General features: G+C 36.8%; 1 long non-coding RNA gene across 1 annotated transcript in view; it reads right to left on the reverse strand.

The window, feature by feature from the left end:
- The window catches only part of LOC141511008 (uncharacterized), a 124,317-nt gene extending 105,300 nt beyond the window's left edge, over window positions 1-19,017 (reverse strand). The window contains exons 1-3 of the long non-coding RNA XR_012475232.1: window positions 18,936-19,017; window positions 17,247-17,375; window positions 13,299-13,416 (exon numbers count right to left, since the gene is read on the reverse strand). This is a non-coding gene — a long non-coding RNA (uncharacterized LOC141511008). The remainder of the gene's footprint in view (window positions 1-13,298; window positions 13,417-17,246; window positions 17,376-18,935) is intronic.
- Between the last annotated feature and the right edge of the window lie 284 nt (window positions 19,018-19,301).

A 19,301-nucleotide genomic window follows, 5' to 3' on the forward strand; every position in this document is an offset into this window, starting at 1 on the left:
TCAAGGGTATTTGCTACCTAGTGGTGGAACAAAAATTAAAACTATATGAACTCTCCATGAAAGGACCTTCTGTCCTTTCTAGACTTCTTACATGATACTATCCTTTCTACATATTGCATATATTGTTATAATTATATATTTATAATATTAATATTTATTTATATTATAAATTTGTATATAATAGAATATAGCCTCCTTAAGCATCAAGAGAAAATGATAGTCTTGGTATAAGCTTAAATCTAGGATTATTTGCCAGTTTCCTTGTTTCTTCTCCATAGTGGACGTCATTGCCAATTCTCATTAATTCTGCTTTTCCTGGTTTTCTAACTCAAGTTTCTCCCCATTTCAATCCATCTTTCATGAAGGCCCCAAAGTGATTTTTTAAAAATGTAGGTCCAATCACTTTAGTATCTTGCAAAATCAAACGCAAACTCCTGTATTCATCCTTTAATATCTCTGTGAGTGGGGCAGCTAGGTGGCATAGTGGATAGAGCACTGACCCTGGAGTCAGGAGGACTTGAATTCAAATCCAACCTCAGACACGTAATAATTACCTAGCTGTGTGGCCTTGGGCAAGTCACTTAACCCCATTGCCTTAAATAAATAACAATTAAAAATAAATTTAAAAAGTAAATAAATAGGGGTGGCTAGGTGGCACAGTGGATAAAGCACCGGCTTAACAATTACCTAGCTGTGTGGCCTTCAGCAAGCCACTTAACCCCATTTGCCTTGCAAAAAGCTAAAAAAAAAAAAAAGTAAATAAATATCTCCATGACTTGCCCCTTCCTGTCTTTTCAGTCAGTCCTCTTACACATTATTTTTTTCTCTATGTACTGCAATCAATCACTTTACTTGTAATTCCATGAACGGGTCACTCCCCTCTCCTTTTCTCACCCCTTTTGGAATGCTCTTTACCTTTTATTTTCCCTTTTGCTACGTTGGCTCTCTTAAAACTCTTCTCTTTTGTAAGAAGTCTTTTCCAGCTTCCACAACCTACAATGTAACTAGCTATTGTCTCCTCCATTAGAATGTGAATTTTTCAAGGGTATAGACCTTGTTTCTGCCTTTTATTGATTTCGTAGTGTTTAGTACAATGGTTAACACAAAGGGAGAACTTAAATAATGCTTTGTGACTGACTGACTCTCACCTCGCACATATGATTAGGAACAGGGAACCCTTTAACCTATTTGAGGTCATCTAGATATGAGTTCTATTTAAATTATAGTTGAAGATTATTTTCTAAAATAAACTCTGAGTAAGGTCAATGAGGCTAAAAAGAATCAGAGAGGAATGGGATGGGGCTAGGGATGCTTGACATTTTAGGGCATCACCCAGGTTTGGACCTAATCTGTATAAACTAGAGTTTGAGGTGCCCTCAGATGAGTTATATGTGAAATAAGCGTATTTAACCAATTTTTAGCCATCCATAATCCCAAGTCTTCTTTACTCCTTCTCCAACTATAATGTAATCAGTGCATAGTAAGGTAGATTTCCTCTGAAGAATAATTATTTCTGGAAGAAGAACCAGAGAAACTATTTTTTATTCATGATTATTCATTTTGGTGAAACTGTCCTAATATCAACAAAGCACTTTTTTTTCAGCTCATCCAACAGGCATGGAAATAGGTTTGTCATTAAAGAACTCTTGTAATGAGGTTTTATCTGTACCTGCAAGGAAAAGAATTTGACGACAAATTAGTAGTGGAAATGAAGGAAATGTTAGCCTACTTAAGAGTGGAGACCTTTAGCAGTAGCATTTGCATGAGGAAAAATGAATATGCTCATTATAAACGATTCTTATCTGCTCATTAAAGCATTTCGACAATCCTCTGCACACACAGTTCTGCAAGCCCTTTCCTGTCTTCCCTGGTAATGACATATGTTTGGAAGTAATAAAACTAAATGTCTTTGAAGGATGCCCTATTAGTCAGTCAGACTATTCCTAATTTTGACTACATATACAAGTGACCACACACACACACACACACACACACACATAAAGGCACTCTGAAACAAAACAAATAAGAGAAGTTTTTCTTAACTAAACAATGCAAGAAGTTAATAGTACAGCCCGCACTATCCCCATTTTATAGATGAATCTATTGACCTCCAAGACACAGAGAGGTGTTAGTGAATTAGTGACTGAGCCATCAAAGAGGAAGAGAAGATGAGGAAACCTAAAGGAATGAAAGGGGATAAGGTGTGAGAGAGAGAGGGATAAAGTCATGTAAGAGGAGAAGCAAGAGAGGAGGAAAGACAGGGGAACAGAAGACCAGGAAAAGGGTTGAGGAGATAGGACAGGGGGAGGGACAAAAACAGATGGAGGAGAGAAAAGTGACAGGAGGGGTATTGGCCTAGCTTGCTGCACCATATGCAACTATTACTTACTTGAATGATTTCAATCTTTGTGGGTACACTCTCTATTGATCCAGGTTTCAGCCCCTTTAAACCTTATGAAAAATAGTATCACAATGCATATACATTGTGATGAGCACCTGCCTATTTAGCTTCATCCTCAGTTCACAGACTTGTCTGAGTTACCAATGAGATAAAAGAGAAGATTAAAGAGAGAGAATAAATAATAGAAAGAAAAAGAGAGCCAAGAAAGAAAGTAAAGAAACACACACGCACACACACACACACACACACACACACACACACACACACACACACAGAGAGAGAGAGAGAGAGAGAGTCCTTAAATTACCTTATTTGAGCCTCATAAAAACTTCATAAATTAGATACTCTTAGGAAACCCCAATGGAATGCCAAGATTACAAAATATGTAACATGGTAACACAGACACAACCTCAGTAGAATTTGAACCCATATCTCTTCTGACTTTTGATAACCATGTTCTTTCTACTACTTGACCCTGCCTCTCATAGACTGAGTGGGACTCCTGGAGCTCACCATCACTACCTGTTGGTTTCTATATGAAGACAGTTGGTACCACAGAGATGTAGTGACTTGCCCAAGACAAACCTGCTGTGCTGTGTCACCACTGAGACAAGAACCTTTGTTCCTGACTCTAATAAGACCTCCATTCATCTCATGGCACTACACTGTCCCTTACAGACCACCAAAAATCTAGAATCACTTTCATATTACATTGAGAAACCAGAGTAGAAATCAATGGACAATCAGCCATTAATCAATTATAAATGTTAAGAATCCAACCCTACTATAAGACATTTATTTGGGAATGGTAAAATATAGAAAGAGAAAAGTAACAAGGGGTTTGTGGAAGAGAGGGATAGAACAGGAGAACATCAAAGATAAACCACATGGTTTTATCTAAAGCAAGTCTGTGCACATTTTACCCTTAAACATCCTTAAAGAAAAAATTCCATTAGCTTTTCTCAAGTTTAGGATTGGGAATTCAGATTTTTCCCATAGGTTTCTCATTTGATGTAGGCATGAGAATGGAATTATAGGAATTTTTCATTATCCCACACCACCCATACATAGAGGAGCTGAGTATTGAGGCATGTTTTTCTTGTGTCTCTACAGTCAGTTATGTCATAACCAACTTGCACTTAAACAAGGCGAAACTCAAATCAGTTTCAGAGGTTCTCTGTTGAAAGCAACCTTAGGAAAAAGATTTGGTGGAGAAGGAAAGATGCTGAAATAATGAGCTACAATGAGGTTTTGGAATTCTCTGTGGATTTCAGTTATCTCTCCTGTACCATTCCCTGATATCACATAAAATGAAGAGTTGGTTGAACACTTTTGCCCATGGGAAAGTTAATGCATGACTGGGGTCAGGAAATCATCTCTGGGCCCTGGGAAACATCCTGGCCAAGATGCTCTCAGCCACACCACAGGGTAGCCAATTGAGAGTGAGTGCTCACTAGAAGCAAAACCCTATTTCAGATGGCAGAAGTGTAGCCACATATGGTTACACCTTTTAAACTAATTGATATTACAGTCTGTTGTCTTTCCTTCACTTCACTGATCAGGAGTAGGGGCCTGGGGGTGCAAGGTGGGGGGAGGATTGGGCTGTTCTGTAAGAAATTATTATCAGTTAAAGCTTGATATGGTGGGAGTCAAAAGCCCTGAATTCTACTCAGTTCTACTTTTGCCATTGACATCTCATGTAATTTTGAGCAAAAGTCATTTTGCTAAGTTGGGCCTCGGTTTCCCTACATATAAACCAAGGAGGTTGGACACATTTCAAAAGATAAATTAAAGATAAATTAAGATAATTAAAATATGATTGCCATTGACTTTAGGAGGCAGGAAGAGGAAAGGAATGATCATTTATATAGCATCTACCATATGGCAGGAACTGTGTTAAATGCTTTATAAATATTATCTCATTTAATTCTCACAACAACCCCAGGAGATAATGTCATAATCTCTGAGGCAAACAGAAGAGGACTTGCCCAGGGTCACACAGCTAGTGAGTGTCTGAGGTTGGATTTGAAATCAAGTCTAGCACTTTATCTAATGAACTAATTGATTCAAGTCTGAGAAAATACCACCTATTTTTATCTTAGATTTTTGTTTTGTTTTGCAGAAAAAGATCATCTATCTAATTATATCAATTTGAGAATCAGAGTATTATATAAGGGAAAGTATAGTCAGCCTTGAATATGTGGCTGATTGAGGGGAAAAAAAAGCACTAGTCTTCTTTAGGAGAAAACCTGTGTTCATGTTCCTACCTTTCATACATGTTAACTATATGGAGATATTCCATTTCATCTCCTGAGGTCCTCAGTCAGTAGTGTACAGGGTAGTAACTTTGTGGAAGAGGGGAGGGTGGAGAGGGGAGAGGAATAGCAGAACCTCACTATAGCTATTGCATGATTCCTTTCCCTCCAAATCTTCTAATAAATGTAGGCTCCTTATTCAGGGGATTAAGACTCTAACACCATATACAGAAACTCACATTTTTTTTTATTTTCCAGTGGGAAAGAATAAGTAGCATCAAATGAACAGGTTGCATTAGAGATCTGATTATATTATCTTACCTTGAAAATCCACCCCTCTTCCAAACTTGTTTATTTCCCTCAAAAACATATTTCAGTCTCCTAGATTCTGAACTTCTCCATAGATGTGATTTTTCACTAAAGAGAAACTTCTCTATCCAAAGGTACAATAATCTCTTTTTTTTTTAAGTTTTTTTTTTGCAAGGCAAATGGGGTTAAGTGGCTTGCCCAAGGCCACACAGCTAGGTAATTATTAAGTGTCTGAGACCGGATTTGAACCCAGGTACTTCTGACTCCAAAGCTGGTGCCTTATCCGCTATGCCACCTAGCCGCCCCACAATGATCTCTTAATTGCTAAATCCCATAAACTTTTCTCAATCCTTCTTCTTCTAGAACTTACCACAACACTTTATACTGTTGATTATACTGTTTTCCTAGATCTGCATTCTCCCCTCTTTAAATTGTGGAGAACAATCAACATGTGCATATCACCTATTGAAACTCTCATATCTACAACACAAAAAAAATTGAAAACAGAATTTTCTAACCTATTTAAAATTTTTTCAAATTGAAAGTTTCCATGGACTCAGAACCCATTTGTAAAAAAGGATAAAATGTCACCGTTTTCCAATTAATCTACAAGAACAATTGATTAGATGAATTTGATACAAAAAACTTTTGCATAATGCATTGAGATTGAAAAATGAGCCGCATGATTGTTTAGTCAGTCATCCTCTTCCATTTATGAGGTATATTTTCAGTTTCTGGCATCCATTAAAACAAAGTAGCAAAATACACCAAACTTAAAATGAGACCTTCATTGTGCTAAATCACAAAATATTAAACCCAGATTTTCAAAAATAATGAGATATATTCAGTCATTTTGCTCTTGTGACATATAATTATTGATCAAAACATTTTAATGAGGCCAAAGAGGTTTTCCACAATTGACAAAATGTCATCAAAATATTATTTTATATTTGTAGTGTTATGTCTCTATTTCTGTTGAAAATAATAGCAGCTGTATATGCAAATAATGTATTTGTAAATAACACACATATAAAGAATATATATGTTTAAGAATTTTCTGTTGATTTGAGTATGTGATCAAATACATTTGGAAACCAGTGTCTGTGGTAGTTCACTAAAACTGGGGGTTAAATATCAGTTAATATGTTATATCAGTCGAGGGTTTGGGGGAGGTTTGCAAGTCTCCTACCTATATTTAAAAATTCTCTAAAAGGGTTCAGATAGTCCCCACTCCAAATCACAATAGAAATGCTATGTTATTTGAGTCCTTCATCAAATTATTTGGCAATTCCTTGAGTCAAAGACACAGTCTTGTGACATATTAGGTTTCAGGCAGAAGGCATTCAAGCCTTAGTGTATTGCAAATAATTTAGTAGTTGGATAATCCATGTGTGGATAAGTATCTTTCTCTTGTAATACCATAATTAAAACCTTATGAAACCCTGGACAGTTGTGACACACAAATAGATATTTTATACCAGCATTCTCCTACCTCTGTACTTTCAAATACGTTATCCTCCTTGTCTGGCCCATATCCTCCTATAATATGTCAAAATCCTTCTCTGCCCTCAAGGGTCAGCTCAGGTTTCAGTTCCTCAAAAAAACCATCCTTTATCTCCTTCCCTCCTTAAATATGTTCCTGTTCTCCTCAAACTTCCCTAGGGGAGTTGGCCTGGATCTTTCTTTTGTCTTCATCTCCCTCCACCTTGTATAAAACTTTTCTGTGTATGTACCTTACCTCACCCCTAAAAAAAAAACCCAAAAAGACAAGAAAAAAAAAGAACCTTCTTGAAGGCAGGAGACCTTTGAAATTGACTTCTACATAGCCTTAGAAGTTAGGGAAAGCCCTAAGTAAAATTTCACTGAATTGAATTGATTATAAAATTTAGACATATAGAATGGACAAAGAATTGTATTTTCTAGTTCATAAAGCATTGCATCATGTTCTCTTTGACTATAAAAAGGTTTGCATTCACTCTCCAGATCCATATTTCACCTGATCTGTTGACAGGCTATGAAGGGCAAGGAGAATTTCCCCTCTCAATTCTGTTCAAATGCATAAATAGAGGTGCCAGCAATTAACTTAAAACTCTGGCAACTCATGTCCCCTGTCTTATTTAATGTCAAAGTTGGTGTTGCTAACCCCTTAAGATGTCTTGCCAGAATTCAGCTGTGCTTATTTTTTTTCAGGAATTTGTGTCCCATTTATCATGGGTCTCCAACTTGGAAACCCTTTCAACCCCCAGCCCAGCCCCATCATTTTCCAAACCCACCAGTACTTTACAAACCTTTGTGGGACTCAAAGATGCAACATCAGTTTCTATAGAAATTGGATTCAAAGAACATATAGGATTCCAAGTCAGAAGGGGCCTCATAGAAAAGCTCTACTGTTTTCAAAGTTTTTGATCTCATGACTCCTTTATACTTTTAAAAATTATTAAGAACCAACCCCACCCCAACCCCCCAAAAGCTTTTGCTTATGTAGACAAATAAATTTGAAAAATTTTGGAACTCTATGAAGGAAAATGCTATCCATACTCAGAAGAAAAAAAAACAATAAATAAAATTATGCATAGTATGGTTTTATATATCTAACTTCCTATCTATCTAGCTAGATAGATGATGGATGGATATATGGGTGGATAGGTGGATGGATGGATGGATGGATGGATGGATGGATGGATGGATGGATGGATGGATGGATGGATGGATTGGTGGGTGGGTGGATGGATGGATGGATAGATGCAGGAATGGATAGGTAGATGGATGGATAGGTAGTCAGGGAGGAAGGCAGGCAAGAAGGTAAGATAAGCAGAAAGGTAGGGAGGTAGAGAGATAAGGAGGTTGGTAGGTAGGTAGATAGATGGATAGATAAATAGATGGACAGACAGACAATTAATCATGAAACCATTAGTTTTATTATAATCCCCTGGATCTTATTTTTTGCTTTCAATTTTGCTAATTTTAAGTTTAACATTCAGATTTAGTGCCTATTTCTCCCTATAGTTTATTTCACTTTTCCTTTTCATTTTTAGATACCATATTATTGGATGTGGTCTGTAGGTATTTGATACTGACATTAATTCACTGTCTACAGTACCATAGAACAAAATGTAGCTTGCTTGTTTATATATTTTAATTATTTTTTTACTTTTACCTAATCTGAGTTCATGGTTTTTACTTATTCCTTTGTTTTAATTTCAGTTATATAGTGTAATTTATCTTGCTTCTTATTATATTTTGCTTCAATTTTAACTCAATTTGTATCTTTCTTTTCCAAATATATTGCTTGTTGACATTTTATTGGTGAATCGAGTATCTAATCCATCCTACCTGCATTCATTTTATGAATGAATTCATCACATTCACATTCATATTCAGAACTATAGTTGCTAACTGTGCATTGTAATTCAACCCATCCTCATACTTTTCCCTTTTCTTTATTTCTTTTGCCCCTGTACAGAGATACATGATACATGTATCCCATTTAAAGCTTATCACTGAGGAGGCTAGGTGGCATAGTGGATAAAGCACTAGCCCTGGAGTCAGGAGCACCTGGGTTCAAGTCCGACCTCAGACACTTAGTAATTACCTAGCTGTGCGGCCTTGGGCAAGCCACTTAACCCCATTGCCTTGTAAAAACTAAAATAAAATAAAATGTACTTGGTCAGTACCTTTGCTCAGGGATTTTTTTTCTCTTAAGTAATATTATATACCTCTTCTTTCAAGCCATTAATCCTCTTTCTGAATATTTCTTCTTTAGCTTTCATTTCTTTTCTTTTTTCTGCTCTAATGTCCTCACTTACATTGTAGAATAATTTTTTTTTAAAATTCTGCTTCATCACTTCCAAAGATGAAGAATTCCAGAACTTCTTGCTGAATTTGAGCCCAACAACATTTTTCTGTCAGACTACTTCTAGATGTTTTAGAGCCATTCTCTTCTAGGTTTCTATCTTGATTATCCCTGTTACAATAATAGCTTTTTATAGTGGGATTCTTATTGTTTGCCTGATAATTTTTCCAACCTTATCCCTGACTTTGAACTTTATATTGGGATCAGGTTCTGCACAATTCTGTAGAAAATTTTGGGACTAGAATTTGGTTCAGTTGAGTCCCTCTACTGAGTTCTTGGAAATTGAGTATTGTGTTATTCCAAAATGTCAGGATCTAAAGTGGTGTGATCTACAGCAAAATCTGATCACTACCATTCTGGTCTGAGTTCTGAAAGTTCCTAGATTGGGTCTATGCAATGCTTGTTATTTTGTCACTATTTGGAAATTCCAGTACATGCTGCCAGACTATCAGCCATTTGGAAGGTTGCAGGGCTTCAGAATTGAGATTCCAGCCCTGGTTATTCGACTTTAGATTTCAAACTAAACTAGAGTCTAGAAATAAGATCCTAGTCAGCTTCTGAGCCATATAACTACTGTTTGTTTCTGAACTTGTTCCTAGATTAATATATAGTTTAAGGTCCAAGACCATTCCTTACTGTGGAATGCTACTTTCATACACAGCCCACTTTGGTTATGTGATCTGGAACTGAATAGTGAGCAACAGAGCTGCCAGCTGGGACCTGTTCCTACATATGGTACAGGGTCCTTGTCCTCCTGTATGATTTGAGGACATCTTTTCCTGGTCCACAGAATCAATCTTCTTTCAGTTCCTGTGTAATGGGTGTTCTTTCATCAAATCCTGCTGGAAGGACAACGTCTCCAGTACACATGGAGCGCTTTTTCTCTTATTATGGTGACCTGGACTGGAGAAATGACTCACTTTGATTTTTTTTTCCCCTTGAAGTTCCTGATCATTATTTGGTCTGCTGCATTTCTAAAGCTTTGGTTGGAGGAGTCATGTTGGCAAGTTAAATTGTATTTCTTCCTGCTATGCCTCTAACTTGGCTCCATTCCCAGGTCATAATATTTTTTACCCCATCCTTTACCCAACCTAGCAACTCCAATATTCATCTTGATGGATTTGGCCTCCAATTTTATCAGTTCTCTCCATTCCCAAATTATGCATTCCTATTATTCCTAAGACAACAATAAAAATAATCACATCTTTGAATTCATCATAACCCAGAACCATTTAACTGTCTTCCCTCATAGATTATCCTCCCTTTACAATGTATACGTTTTACATCTACATAGTTACTTTTATGTTGTCTATTCTTTTAGAATGTGAACTCCTTTAGGGACCAACTTTTGACTTTTGTATGTTGTGCAATTGTGTAATTATTACCTTATTAGTTAATTATTCTATTATTATCATTATTTATTAGTATTATTATTAACTGACTAGCTAACTGATTAATCTGACATTTAGTGCATTGCATGATCTAGCAAAGGTTCACTTTTATAGATTTATTTTCCATTACTTCATTTCTCACAAATTATGTTCTAGCAAACTGGACTATCAGATAATTCCCCAAAGTGAACTTGCCACATCCTGCTTCCTTGCCTTCATAAAGTCCTTTAATTCACTCCCTAGTCTTTGCTATTTTTCATATGCCTTACCTCCCTTCAAGACTCAGTTCAGATTCTTTCTATTTAATCTTTCCTGATTCCTCTTGTCCTGCATGTGATAAGATGTTGCAGTGGATAGAGCACTGGTTTTAGAGTCATGATGACTTGAGTTCAGATTCAGTCTTAGATGTGTGGAGATGAGTTGGGTGACCCTGAGCAAGCAAATCACTAAACCACTATCTGCCACAGGTTCTTCATCTTTAAAATGGGGATAATCCAAACATCTACCAGAGTTGTGAGCATCAAATTAAATAATTATTTATAAAGTGCTCTATAAAACCTTAAAGTTCTATAAAATGCTAGCTATTATTATTAATTATGATAGTAACATCATTACTAATATTATTGTCAGAAACCACTAGGTGATACAGTGGATAGACCTGGAATCAGAAAGACTTGAATTCAATCCAACGTTATTTGCTTACTAGCTATATGATCTTGAAAAAACCATGAAATTCTTATCTTCCTCAATTTCTTCAACTGTAAAATGCTGTTAGTAATAGGAACTACTTTTTAAGTTTGCTGTGAACATAAAATGAGTTATTAGTAAGGCACTTAGCCCAGTGTCTTATAAATAATCCATGCTTAAAATATTTCTTTTATATTGTACCAGTATGAGTATCATTTCCCTCTTCAAATATTTCTAGTCTGTTGCCTGCTCACCCTTTTGGACTTATCAGCACCTATCATGTCACTTAGCATATCACACTCCTGGATTTACAGGTTAAATTCTCCCAGTTCCAAAGGCCCTTAAAGATAGAGATTGATTTGTCTTTGTCCTTGTGTCTCTAGTTCTTAGTCCAATTCTTTGCACAAATTAGGTATTTAATAGACATTCATTGAATTGAGATGAAGTTAACATATATACTATGGACTGAAATTTTCCCCCTTTCCTCAGTTAGGCTATGAGCTTCATGGAGAAAACAATTGTCTTTTATTTTTATCTCTGCACTCCCCAACGTAAAACCTCAACTCATTTTACAGAGTTATTTTTATGACTCCAATTGTCCTGGGCTGAACGTGACTCAGAGTAGTCCCTTGGTAGGTTTACACTCAATAATAGTACAAAATAAGACACTCATAAATCATTCAACAATTAACAAATCAGAAATTTAATTAGTCACAACAGGAAGCTATTCAACAAGGATTGCATTGAGGACACCTTGAGTTGATTCCACTGAGCAAAACTCCCCTGTCTCTGAGTTGTTTGTCATGGGGTTCCTAAGCTATTTTGTTTTTTTAGGCCCAAGAAATGATTTCAGTGAGCTGAACATTTAGTCCTTAGAGCCAACCATGTTTCCATCCTTCTTAAGGAAAAAAATTATTATATCTTATACTGTATATTGGGATGGAGGGTTATGTAAGTTAGCATATTGCTTTCATCAGAGTAAAGGCCCATCCTTTAATTTAATACCAGCATTTTTCTAATACAACACTATGGCGCCCAAAGAACTGAAATTAGATATCATTCAAATGCTCTCAACAGTTCCTAAAAAAGGAATTACAAAGGAAAAGTGGTATAGAGGTATCGTCAAAGATAAATATGAAAGAAAGAGGAGAGTGATTCGTTAACTGATAAAAAAAAAACCCTTCACAATCCACTGTTATTGAGTCAATGTCAAGAACTACAGGACGGTTCCCAAAATACAACTGGATACTTTATGGTGAACCATGAAGGAATATAAACAAGAAACACATGGGATGAGCAGATATAACTTGAATGGATTTCAGTCCGAACTGTTGGAAGGAATATTCACTTCAAAACAATCACTAGAATATTTGAGCATCTCAGCACTAAGCACATAGTAGATTACATATAATGAATTATAGTAAATTATGGTGTTGTTTGTTTTTTTTGAAAGGGGGGGAGGGAGATTGTTTTTGGATTATTTTTCAGCCAGAAAAGGAAATTGGGGTAGGAAAGGAGACCAGACATATGATGTAATCAGCATAGGGAATTCCTCTTGAGTTCCATCAACCAATTCAGATCAGAACCTACCAACAGCTAGTCTTCGAGCATTACCTGGATCACCCACTGAAAGGGTAAGTCCTTTGCTCAGGATTGTATATCCAGTATGTATCAGAGACAGCTCAGTTCTTCCTGCCTAAGCTAACTATCTACTACGCCACACTGCTTCTCAGTAGGTGCTTAATAAATTGAATTTAATTGAATAGGTGAATGAATTGGAAAGGAAAATGCTTAATTATCTAAAGCAGATTGCTTCACTGAGGGAGCCAAATATCTTTAGTTTCAAGAAGACTATATTTCATTTACTTAGATTAGCCTTGATTATATTTTTCCCCTAAATTCCCTGTGGACTAGGGACTCTTGCATGGTGACGTTTGTCTTTAGTTATGTATGTTTGTGTGTGTGTGTGTGTGTGTGTGTGCTTGAGTGTCTGCAATCTATGGACATTGGGAGTAAGTCAGGAGCTATGTTTAATTGAATTATTTTATTTATTGTACATGAACCAGAGGTCTTTTGTCAACAGGCTTTTAAATAAATAAATCAAATAAATAAATAAAGAGTAAGTGGTATTTGCTTTCCACCATTCTATATAGCTGATGAACTTAACAAATGACTACAAGAGCAATTCTTTAAGCACTATATATTTGTAAGGAAGCCCAGTTACTGCAGCAAAGAAAATCTTTATTCCAATGTGACAATTCCCCATTACCCACAGCCCAGGACCACAAAAAGAAAGACAAAAAGACTAATTTTGGAGCAAAGAGGGACATTGGAAGACTTCTGTCTAATCCTTTCATTTTGTAGATGAGAAAACTGAGTCCCAAAGATAACACTCAACTTACCCAAAGGAAGTGTTTGCTGAGACTTTAATCCAAGTCCTCTGATATCAAATCCATTGCTTCTTCCACAACACCACATTGACAACTTTTCAACAACCAGATAGATTCCTATTGCTTCCCTCTGAGAGAGAAAGATCAAGTGAGAAGTTGCTTTAATTTGCTTTCTCTGGTTGTAGATGGAATTTTAACCTGGAATTAATCCCCTATCCCTCTCTTATCCCTCTCGACTGCCCCATAGTTTCAGGAGGCCAAGTGAAAGTGTTTATGGAGAGGAGAGAGGGTCAGCGAGGGCAAGCATTGCATTTTTCTGCCTCAACAATAAAAGAGTTGGGACAAATCCAATGGATTTGATCAATGGATCTAACAAAACAATTTGAGACTTTATGGCTTATTGATCAAGGAACTGTGCCTGAGAGGTGCCCATCCATCACCTTCGAGGCTAGAGAACTCCCAGGGAAAACACGGCTCCGGCTGCAAATCACCACTACCAACCTGAATTCAAAAGTTCAATAGGTCTGTCTACCTGAAAAATCCCAGTCAATCCTCACAGCATGGTTTTATTTGCACAGTTGAGTTCACAAGAGGAAAGTTCCTCAGTGGAAAATGTCTTACTCTGGTTGGACCATCAGTCCCCAAGAAGCTCTTAATTGTTTGAAAAGATTGGACAAAAATAAGGATGATATTTAGAAACAACACCTTATATTTGGCAATTGTACTTCCTTTAAGCCTTGTGAATTTGTAGAATTGAAAGGAGCCTTGAAAGTGAGAAACCAAACCTCACTAATGCTACCATCATAGCCCTAAAAGGACATCCTGTCTAGCCTCTATAGATCTTGGATGTATGTTGAGTGTTGTCTCCTAAAAAGTGAGCTCCTTGAAAATAGGGACCTTCCTTTATCTTTTTCTGTAATCCCAACACTTAGCGCAATGCCTAGGAAATATAAAAAGTATTTAAGAAATTATTATTGACTAACTTACTGGTCATCATAATAAGATTCTAGACACAGAGCTAAAATGAAGGCAACACACTTAGTCTCAAGCAAGGTCCAGCTTATCATATTCAACATAACTCAGGTATTAAGTAACAAGTCACTACCATTACAAGTCTCCATTACAGAGCAAATATCCATGCATCCTTCAATCATTCCTAAGCATACAAATCCCTCAAATGTAATCTCCCTCATGAAGCCTTCCCTAATTGCCTTCTGCCCTAGTCAGAAGCAATCTATTGCTTATATTTTCAATCCTTTCAAAATTTTATGACTCCATATGATATATTCTTGGAAAAGATACTGGAGTGATATACCTTTTGCTTCTCCAGTACATTAGACAGATGAGGAAAGTGTGCAAACAGGTTCAAGTAACTTGTCTAGGGTCATTGTACTAATAAGCATATGAGGCTGGATTTGAATTCATGTTTTCCTGACTCTGGGGTTGACACTCTATCTACTCTACCACCTAGTTTCCCAAATTTATGTTACTACAACTCATAAAGCCCTTTGAGGCTATTGCTTTGCCTGATAAATACTTGTATGTATCTTCTCTACTAAATGGTAAATTCCATGAAGACCTGAATTATCTGTATATCTCTCCCAATACCTTGAATAAAATAATGCTCACTAAATCTTCATTAAATTTTTGAGTTTAACATGAGGTCTCTATATTTTGCCCAGGTTAAAAGTGTCATAGCCACTCATGAGTCAAATTCCAATTTGGATAAGAATAGAAGCCTTAAGACCTATTTTCTTTTCTAATCTGGGCTGGTTTCCTCTTCTTAAGCAAACCTTCTGATCCCAGGAGCATGCCACACTGAAGCTGGACTTAGGCTGCATGCTTGATTGACTTCAGACCTACTATAGCACAAAGCTCCTGAGCTCAAGTGATCCACCAACATCAGCTCCTCCCAGAAACATAGCTTATAACCATGTGCTACCATATTCAACCATTTGCAAACATTTTACTTTTCTTCTTGCCTCCTTCTAGTCATCCTTCAATTTGCCAAAATTCATCTGAAAATGTATAACACTTTTAGATGTGCAAAACTGGTAAAGAAAGAGCTGGAATGTTGCCATCATCTTTGATACATTAACTGATCTCTGATCTCATCAATATAGTTATTTCTTCTAACATTGGAAATAACAACTAATTCATACCCTCCTCATTTTATATGACTCTTGAAAATGTTTTGATATATATATATATATATATATACATATATATATTATATATATATTATAATATATAATATATATATATCATGATGGGAGGAGAATGTATTCATACAGAGTCATTCTTCTGGGAGCCTACCTCTAGTTCTCTTGATGGTACAGTGTTTATCCATTCTTCCTTAAGTTATCAGTCCACCTTCTTCACCAATCATATCTCTTAGTGATGACATCCTTCATACTATTGCTCTTGGAAAGCCCTTGGTGACCACCTTCGTTGTGTTGTATCACCTACCACAAACTTCTCTATCCTTCATTGTGATCTATCACCTACCACAAACCCTTGACATCCTTCAGAGGTGAGGAAGACAAGAGAGAGGACTAGGCTGTGCCTTTCTTTATCTGTTTCATGTCTCAAAGTCAGAGGATCACTAGATCACAGACCTACAGATAGAAGAAATTTCAGAGGCTATTGAGTCCAAGCAGAGCTGAAAAGTAATGTTATTAAAGTAAATGAACCTTTTGTTTCTGAAGAAAATCTGAAAAAAAACCCTGCATTTTCCCAAAGGCATTCCAGCCTGATCTTCTGCTCCTGTTCAATACTTTCATTAAAGAAACCTAATATTACATTAGCTCTTTTAGAAAATGTGTCACACTGTGGTTTAGCTAAGTCATTGCCCTCAAACTTGATGTAATCCTTGGTGTGATAGGGTACCTCACTCTATGTAGCAGTCCAATTTCTAACTTCTCCATCTTTCTAAAGCAAACCTTTCATTTTATCTATTAGTCATGCAATCCATTGCATTAACAAAATGTTTTCTTCCATGTCAGGCCATGTACTCTGTGCTAAGGACACAAAAAAGATAACAACACTGCCATTGACCTCTAATGGGGGAGAAAAATCAGTAAATAACTAGACAATCATTGATATTTTCAGAAGGATAAACAGATTCTGAAAAAGGGGAAAGCAACAGCAGCAAGGGAGACTAGAAAAGCGATTTGAATGAGTTTTAAGGGAAGTCAGTGAAACTAAAAAACTGAAGTGGGGAGGGCAGAGATTCCAGGCATGGGGATCAATCCCTGCCATGATATGGAGATGGGAGATGGAGTTAGAGAGATCATATTTAACTCAATATAGCTGGATTATAGAGATGAAAAAACTAAGGGCCAAGAAAGCCAACGTGATTGCCCAATGTCATATGGTAGGTTCGTTGGAGCCAAGAATTATTTTTCATTTTGTCTTTGTATCCCTTGTTTATAAGAAACTACCAGCTTATGTAAGTAACAAATAGACCATGCTTGTAGTCAAGCACTAGGTAAAAATCCCACCTCTGAAATATTCCTACTGTGTGACCCTGGGCAAATTATTTAACCTCTAAGTGCCTAAAATAACTCTTTAAAATAGAAAGATAAATTAGACTACCTAGAACCCATGAGATTGGGAAAATTGGGGGAAAATACTGGAAAGGCAATGGGGAAAGAGGCACTATCAAAAGAGCTCTGAACTGGTCCAACCATTCTGAATTTACAATTAGGTACCAAAAGATACTAAACCATACATACAATGTGGCCTACTAGGTTTATACCTCAAAAAGATAAAAGAAAGAAAAGAGGAAACCATAAGTGCTAAATTATATATAGTAGCTCCTTTTGTAGTGGCAAAGAACTGGGAAAAGGGGGTAATGGAAATCAATTTAGAAATGGCTGAATAAATTATAGTATGTGAAGGTAATGGAATACTTTATGTCGTAAGAAATTATGAAGGTAGGGAAAAGGTGACACATACCTTGAGGCTGGTGAATCACTTGAGGTTAGGAACTCTGAGTTTCAGAAAGGCTAAAGGTGATTGTATAGGTCCACACTAAATCTGGAACCAATATGATGAGTCTCCAGGATTAGGGGGTCATCAGGCTATCTAAGGAGAGGCAAGTCAAAGCTTTAGTGCCAGTCAGAAGTGGAATCTGATTCATAAATTTGTGTGTCAATTCCAAGATGGTCAAAATTGGGAACCTTGGTCTCAAAAGAATTTTACAGATAATTGATGAGGATGCTTCATAGACAAGTATGAACTGATATAGAAGGAAAGGAGAAGAAACTAAAGAAGAGTTATATAACAATAAAGATAATCCATTTCTATCCATTTCTATCTGGGTGTGCCCAGTTCTAACATGGAACCTAGGTTACACAAACAACTTTAGACTTAAGAATCCTGATGAACATTAATGAACAATTAAAACTTCACAAGACACATGAAACACACTCCCCACCTCCTGACAGAGAAGTGATAGATGGACTCAGGGTGCCAGCTGAGACGTGTTTTTTTGGACATGGTCAATTAGGGGAAAAAGCATTTTTTGTTTCACAATGCATATTTGTTACAAGGGTTTTGTCTTTTCTCTTCCCCCCCCCCCAGTAGGGGAGGTTGAGGTAGCAATGAAAGAAAATAGAGTTTGGTCAACTGAAAAAAATAACTTTAATCAAACTGTGACTTATAGCTCAACTGATAACCTATGTCCATGAAGGATATTTTCACTATGAAATACCCTACACTCTAAAAATTACAAGTTTAAATAAGAAAAAAATTCATATCATCTAGCACATTCTACACATTTAGGAACTTTATTAAACCTTGTCGAATTTAATTTAATCAAATAGTGAAATTGCAACACAGGAGTCCAAACTCTAGTCCTCTAGCTCCAGACACTTTCTTTCCTATCACACTACTTCTCATTTAGATTCATAGAAACATGCTCCAACCAAAAAAATGAATGAATTTGGAGTCAGAAAATCTGAGTTCAAATCCTGTATCTGCCTTATAGTCTCTGTGTGACCTGAGCAAATCACTTAGCTTTAATGTGTCTCCCTCTTCACATTCCTAAAATTAAAGGATCAGACTGGATGACCTCTCAGATCCATTCTAGTTATAAATTTATTATCCTAAAACCTGAGCTCACAAAAACTGTGTCTTAGATAAGGTGCCAATAGCACAGCCCTTGTTGGAATTAGTTATTCAATTATAGTCACTAAGCATTTATTAAGTAGTTAGGCTGCAATCTTGATGCCAAAGGAGATGATTATCTAGTTGGAGAGGTCAAATTTATGCATGTGAAATCATTAGAGAATATCAGATGCAGCATGAGGTCAAGACAGAAAGAGATCAATAAGATGCTTCATCAAGGAGGAAGAATCTGAACTAAGCCTTAGGAGAAAGGAATCTGGACAGCTGGCAAAGGAATAAGAAAAATATTCTATCTGGTGGAAACCTTTTGAGCAGAAGTACAAAGCAAGACTCTGACAACAAGAAAGACATGGAGGGAAGAAGAATTTGTTAGGCAAACTGATCCCACTCCATCTACACCAAAAGATCCTCGCTGAGCTTCCAGACCAAAAACATGGAATGAAACCTGTTCAAATCAGCAATGCCTGCCTACTTCTCAGTATCTGAGTTGTATGTCCTTGGAGTACTGGTACTGACCTCCCAGCTTGTACCAGTAGCAGGTCCTCGGCTTCAGCTCAAAGCAAAGCAATTGCTTTGGAATCTCGCCGTCATCCATCGTCCTCACATGAACAGCCTGGGGAGGTTGAGTTGCAGAGTGCATAGCTTTGAAGCCGGTGTACTGGCTCTGCTCCAATATCTTCCTCCTGGTGACCTTGCACTGCCATTTGATGTTAAATATAGAATGTTGGGGCCAGGGTGACAGCTCCAGAGTCCTGGGCAAATTCTATTCATTTCTGACTCTCCATTTATCACCATCTGTTTATCTCCATATTTTGGAGTGCTAATCATCCTAATCCTGAGCGACTTCCAGTGCCATCCCTTAGCCACTGGCTAAATTATAAT

This window comes from Macrotis lagotis, chromosome 2 (assembly GCF_037893015.1).
Source record: "Macrotis lagotis isolate mMagLag1 chromosome 2, bilby.v1.9.chrom.fasta, whole genome shotgun sequence".
Classification (NCBI taxonomy): Eukaryota; Metazoa; Chordata; class Mammalia; order Peramelemorphia; family Peramelidae; genus Macrotis; species Macrotis lagotis.